This window comes from Calidris pugnax, unplaced genomic scaffold, assembly GCF_001431845.1.
Source record: "Calidris pugnax isolate Ruff unplaced genomic scaffold, ASM143184v1 scaffold38, whole genome shotgun sequence".
NCBI classification, from domain to species: Eukaryota; Metazoa; Chordata; class Aves; order Charadriiformes; family Scolopacidae; genus Calidris; species Calidris pugnax.
Window position 1 is genome coordinate 2,085,341 of NW_015090995.1, and position 6,004 is coordinate 2,091,344.

Sequence of the window (6,004 nt, forward strand, 5' to 3'; positions counted from 1 at the left end):
TAATTGCTTGCTCTTCAAGGGTAAAAAAAAAAAAGGGCCATGGTTGATTACTATTTAATACTGCTGAATTTCTGCATTGAAGAAAAAAACTAGCACTTGAGATATAATTGAAAAAGTCCCTTCTGAAATGTAAGTTTAAGAATTTAACTACTCAACTAACCACTGAAATACTTAGTACTACGATACGAAACAGTTAACAGAAAATTTCAAGATTATTTATCGTATCTACATTACTGTCCTTCACACAAACAATTCTGCTTCAAGAATTGTCTGACCTGTAATTTCCCCTCAGAATAAAAAAAAAAAAAAGAAAAAGAAATTTTAACCACAAGAACGGGTGTAAAACATTGTCATACTGCGCTCAGCCCCGGAGCTGCCCCGCGGGGCTGTGCTGGTGTGGGGGTGCTGCCGGGCAGAATGGAAGGGGGGGAGGCTGGGTCCCCCCCTTGGGGGGGCTCAGGACGGGGTGGTGGGGCTGTGCCCTCGATATAATGCAGGATCTGGTGGGCGCCAAGCAGAGAGCGAGGTGTGGGGGGGTTGATTGTGCCCCTTGCTGTGGGCACAGCCCCGATGCTCATGGCAAGGTGGGACCTGGCTCATTCCCAGCGAGTTTCTGGCCATCCTGGGTCTGGGCAGAGCTTTCAACCCCGGCCTGAGCACGGGCAAGAGACTTGATGAACTAAAGGAGCATCGATTTTATCTCCTTTTTTATCTTAAACCAAAAAAAAAACCAACCAACCAAAACCCCAAACCACAGGATGCACAGCTCAGCGCAGCATCCTCAGATCCTGATCCGCTTTTCCAGACCTGTGGAGCTGCTCCTGGTGCAGATCCCTTTTCCCAACTATCTCCTCTTTTCCACTTGCCAAACGCAAGCACACGGTAGCCCCATCTCTGCTTGGTGCCCAGGATGGGGAGGGGGGGACTCGCTCCTCTTCAGCATCACCCACGTTTTGTACAGGGGGTGCTCGGGGAGGGGGCCGTGCCCCCCAAAGCCATCTCCGGTGTCACCGGGCACGTGTGGCACTTCCCAGGAAGCAGCTGGGAGCTCCCAGTTGCTCCCAGGAGCTGGGAATTTGCCTGTGAATCTGCATTATATCGGCAGAGGGTGAGGGGGGGGCGCTCCCTCAGTCTCCGCTGCCCCCCCCCAGGGTGTCTTGGGGGGGGTTTTGGAGGTGCTGGTCCCCCTCCCAGCTGCCCCTCACACCAGCACCCCCGCACCGCGTGCTCCCACATTTCAGAGCTGTGACCACGTCTACATCCCACGGCGTCGCATCCGCACCCTCGCCGCGGTCCCGGGAGAAGGGAAGAGGGGGGGTTGTGGTGGTGGTTGGGGGGGGGGGTAGGAAACACCCCCTTCGGTCCCCGGTGTCCTCACACGATCAACCAGCCGTGGGGCTGCTGCTGCCCCAAACCCCGTGCCCGCCGTGCCGGCATCGCTGGAGCATCTGGGCTGCCAGGTTTATCCTTCTCCATCTTCCGCTGCCATTATCCGAGAGGTGGGGTTGGACTTGGAGCCCGGATGTGGCCGATCCCGGTGCTGGTGTAGGGATGGGGGGGATTTTGGCCGAGGGTCTGGAATCACCACCGGCGAGCAGCAGGAGTGATTTGGGCACCGTGCAGCTTGGCTTCGGCCACCTCCTCGTTCCCTCCGTGCCAGCACCCCTTTTTGGGGTCCCCAGGCTGTTCTGGGGGCACATCCCGGAGCGGGGCTGGGCAAACCCACGCTGGTTGATCGTCCTTGGCTCCTGGTGGGGCTCCGGCGGTGCCGGGCACCGGGGTCCCCTTGGCCGTGCTCCCCCGGCACCGCAGGCTTTTGTTTCTTCGTGTCATGTTCCTCTTTTTTGATTCCTTTCACCTTCTCCCCAGCTCTCCCGCCCAGTAGCATATCATCGGCATCGGTAACCAGCTCTGTGGCATCTGAACTCCATGGAGCCGTGATGGAACCTGATATATTGTTAAATAAAAGGGTTTTTTTCCTATGGAAACCCGGCTGTCTCCTGTGTGCTTTTTTGCTGCCCCAGGTTGTCTTTTGAAACTGAAGCCTGGTCTGAAGAGATCTGGGACGAGTTAGGGCCCTCGGTTCATCGCCAGCCTTTCTTGCTGGTGTTGGAGGAACCTGTTGGCTTCGTTCTGGTCAGCATTAACAATTTGGGGATTTTTGACTTAATACTCGCAGCATCTCATGTGGCCCCTGTGACTCGATGGACTTAGGGCTGGATACGGTTGGATACTTGATGGATACAGTTGGACTCGATGGTCTTAAAGGTCTTTTCCAACCTAAAGGATTCTATGACTCTATGGCTGTCCTTGCCACCGTGCTGGCATGGCCACTGGGCTCATGGTGTGTCTAGTAGCCCCTGGGCTTGCGGTGTGTCTGGTAGCCCCCTGGGCTCATGGTGTGTCTGGTAGCCCCTGGGCTTGTGGTGTGTCTGGGAGCCCCCTGGGCTCATGGTGTGTCTGGTAGCCCCCGTCCCCTGGAGCGGGTAGACCCTCGTGGGATCCATGTGTGGATGATGCAGGACAGTGTTGTTCATCCCATCTAGTGACTGAGAATTACTTACTCATTCCTCAATGTAACTTCATTTGATAAGTTATTAAAAAGTCATTTTAGGAAATGGGTTGGTAATAAATCCTTAACAGATGGTGCTTTAGCAGGTTCCAGAATGGGCTCCACCAGAGTCCTTGCTCTTGTTCTTGATACCCAGCTTTCTTAGGGCACTTCGTGTTGCTATAAAGTACCACCCAACACCATCAACCGTGGATGAGAAGCAGAGTGTGGATGGAAAACACTCGGTGGGTCTGTTTGGCTTCGTTGCTCCACTCCTTACTCATTCCTCAATGTAACTTCATTTGATAAGTTATTAAAAAGTCATTTTAGGAAATGGGTTGGTAATAAATCCTTAACAGATGGTGCTTTAGCAGGTTCCAGAATGGGCTCCACCAGAGTCCTTGCTCTTGTTCTTGATACCCAGCTTTCTTAGGGCACTTCGTGTTGCTATAAAGTACCACCCAACACCATCAACCGTGGATGAGAAGCAGAGTGTGGATGGAAAACACTCGGTGGGTCTGTTTGGCTTCGTTGCTCCACTCTGGAGCCTGTATTTCTGATTTTGCTGGGCTTTGGACATGGCTGCAGGTCCCAGACGGTTCCCCTGCCCTCTCTGCCTGCTCCCCTGGAGAGTGCAGCCCCTTGGCTCCGGCTGATGCCTTGTCCCAGGGTTGTCTCTCCCGGGGGCAGCGCTTGGGCAGCACGGGATATGGGGTGGCATGGAGAGAGCTCAGGGAATCTGGGACATCTGAAGAAGAAAGGTGTTGGAGAAGGGCACTGCTGGAGCGGTTACATGTCCTCCTCATTGCTGGTGTGGATCTGGGATGTAGAATGTGGGATACGGGATGCAGGAGATGGGATGCCAGATGCTGGATGGGGGATGCAGGACAGGGGAGGTGGGATTCGAGCTGGGGACAGAGCAGAAAGATGGAGAAGTGGTTGTTTCCCAACCAGGCTGGGCTCAAGGTGATGCAGGAGTGTGAGTCCTGGCCACTGAGGTCCTGGGCAGAGACTGCAGCCTCCAGGTGTCCTCTCCCTGCAGATCCCAAAGGACCATCGTGGTGGTGTGGAGGCTGGGGCACCACAGCCTCACCAGCCTCCAGCCCAGAGCACCAGGAAGACTCTTGGTGACCTGCTGGTAGGAATAAGCCTCCTCCACAAACAGGCATAGGGGAAACCAGGATACACCAGGGCCCCCAGAGGAGGGGAGCAAGGCCAGCTTCCCTCTAGCTTGTCCAGCAGTTGCTCTAGGAGAGGACACAGGAGTCCAAGCTCTGCCTGCCTGGTGTAAACCACATCTACATCCATCCAGGTTGTCCCATCAGGGCTTGTGGGTGCTGGATTGCGTGGTTTCTGCAGGGCTGCATTGAAGGGATGGGTCGGTTTATGGGGTCTCGGAGGAAAAAGGAAGCTGAGGCACCAAGAGAGGGGTGGAGGATGAACTTCTTCTTGGCCAGGGTGTGAGGGGTGAGAAACGAGGTGGGCCGAGGAGATCAAACGTGGCAAGAGAGTGTTTCAGAGGTGCTTGGGGCGCATCCCAAGCCGCGGGGACCATGCCAAGACGTCTGCAGGAGGGAGCAGGGGCTGCTTGGGATCGGGGTCAGGGTGGGGGGAGTGGGCCTTTGGGTGTGACAGGCGTGCTTATATGTGGTTTGCTGGTTTGAAAAATCCTTCTTCTCTGCGCGCTTTGATCCCGGGGTGAATTAAATAATGCTTTTAATTTTAAACAGCTTTGCTGGTCCCCGATGCCCAAAGGGTAAAACTGTAAGCGCCAAACTTGCTCGGACCTGCCAGAGAAGGAGAAAAGCACTTTAACAGGTTCCTGTAACCCAGCACCCGGACGGGGAGAGGGAGCACGGTGGGTTCCTCCCACCTCTGGGGCCAGGGACCCAACTCGGGGACAACCACAGCAGGACCTGGAGGAACAGACCCTGTCCGACCAGTGGGATCTCCCCCAGTGTCCCTACTGGTGTGTGCCCGAGGGGGCTGCAAGGGGGATCCCATGGGACGTGGGTACGATGGAGCTGCATCATCCCCATTGCATGGGATTTGGGGGAGCTGCCGCGCTCCCCTCCTGCTCGCACCCCGACACAAGGACCTCCCAAAGCACCCGGGCTGGGAAGGGCTTTCCTTGGGAGCATCCTCATCCCTGGCTGCGTTGGGGAGAGGACATCAAGCCCTGGGTGCCAGCACCCACGAGAAGATGGGAGCTGAGGGCACGGAAGCATGGCACAGCCCTGATCCCAAGCAAGAGGGATCACCAGGATCTCGCTCGGGAGCCTCCAGATCTGGAAAGTTCATTAAAGCTGTGAGGCTGCTGATGTTTTTGGACGCCCATCAGGACTGGAGAAGTTATTTTAATTATTTAACATAAAGGAGCTTTCTGTCAAGTTTATTAACTTGCCCTTGGCCAGATCCCACTCGGGTCTGAAGCAGCTGCCAGGTCAGCAGAGCAGGAGTGTTTGCGAGGGCTGGATGCTGGGGTGCACCACGGCCCCGGAGCAGGATCCAGCCCATGGGTGACATGGCCAGGGTGACACCCCACACGTGCTCGCTCCGCTCCGGGGAAGGGGCAGCCCATATGGAGAGCACCTGGTTCACCTGGTTAAATGATGGGAAGCTCAAAACGGGCTGGGTGGTGGGTGATCAGGGAATAACAGCTCTTCCAGCTCTGGTTTGAGAGGAGGTGGGACTGGAGATGTGGGGCTGAGCCCTGGCGTGGGGGGCGCAGAGTGGGGGCACCCTGGGCAGGCACAGACCGTGCAGCCCCCGGGGATGCCCAGGGCTCTGTCTGAGGCTGCCAGAGGTGCTGCCAGATGTGGGGTGGATGCACGCCTGGGGTGGATGGGGCTGTGGCGTCACCTCCCTCTCGTGCTGTGGGACACCCCACAGCATCCCTGTGTTTCAGGGGAGCAGGGGAGATCAGAGCAAAGGCTTCCCGGGCCACCTCTGGCCTCCGTGGCCACAGACTCGCATACCAGCGGGTCCATGTAACCTGGCAGCAGCCTCCCCGAATGGAAAGCAGACCGCAGAGAGAGACTTGATGCTTTTCAGATGTTTTTGGTGTATTCTGATCTCTCCGTTTATGTAGGCGCCTCCCGAGGATCGCCCGGTTTGTCCCGGCACGCCGGGGGGTGCAAGCAGGGGAGGCAGCAATGCTGGGGTTGGAGACCCAGCCTGCAGCAGTGGCTCCATGCACGGGTGGCAGTGATGCTCTGCAGGGTGCTCTGAGGGCTGCACCCATCCTCCACACCACTCCTCACCCTTCTGTTTCCACCACCACCGAGGCATTGCCTCATCACTCTCTACAACTTCGTGAAAGGACACTGTAGAGAGGTTGGTGCTGGTCTCTTCTCGCAGGTAATTAGTGACAGAACGAGAGGGAACGGCTTCAAGCTCCAACAGGGTAGGTTTAGATGGAACATTAGGAAAGAATTTTTCACTGAAAGAGTG

At 56.2% G+C, this 6,004-nt stretch overlaps 1 long non-coding RNA gene across 1 annotated transcript in view; it reads left to right on the forward strand.

Moving 5' to 3' along the window:
- LOC106895435 overlaps positions 1–1,963 on the forward strand; it is a 7,777-nt gene extending 5,814 nt beyond the window's left edge. The window contains exon 2 of the long non-coding RNA XR_001413420.1: positions 585–1,963. This is a non-coding gene — a long non-coding RNA (uncharacterized LOC106895435). The remainder of the gene's footprint in view (positions 1–584) is intronic.
- Positions 1,964–6,004: the final 4,041 nt, after the last annotated feature.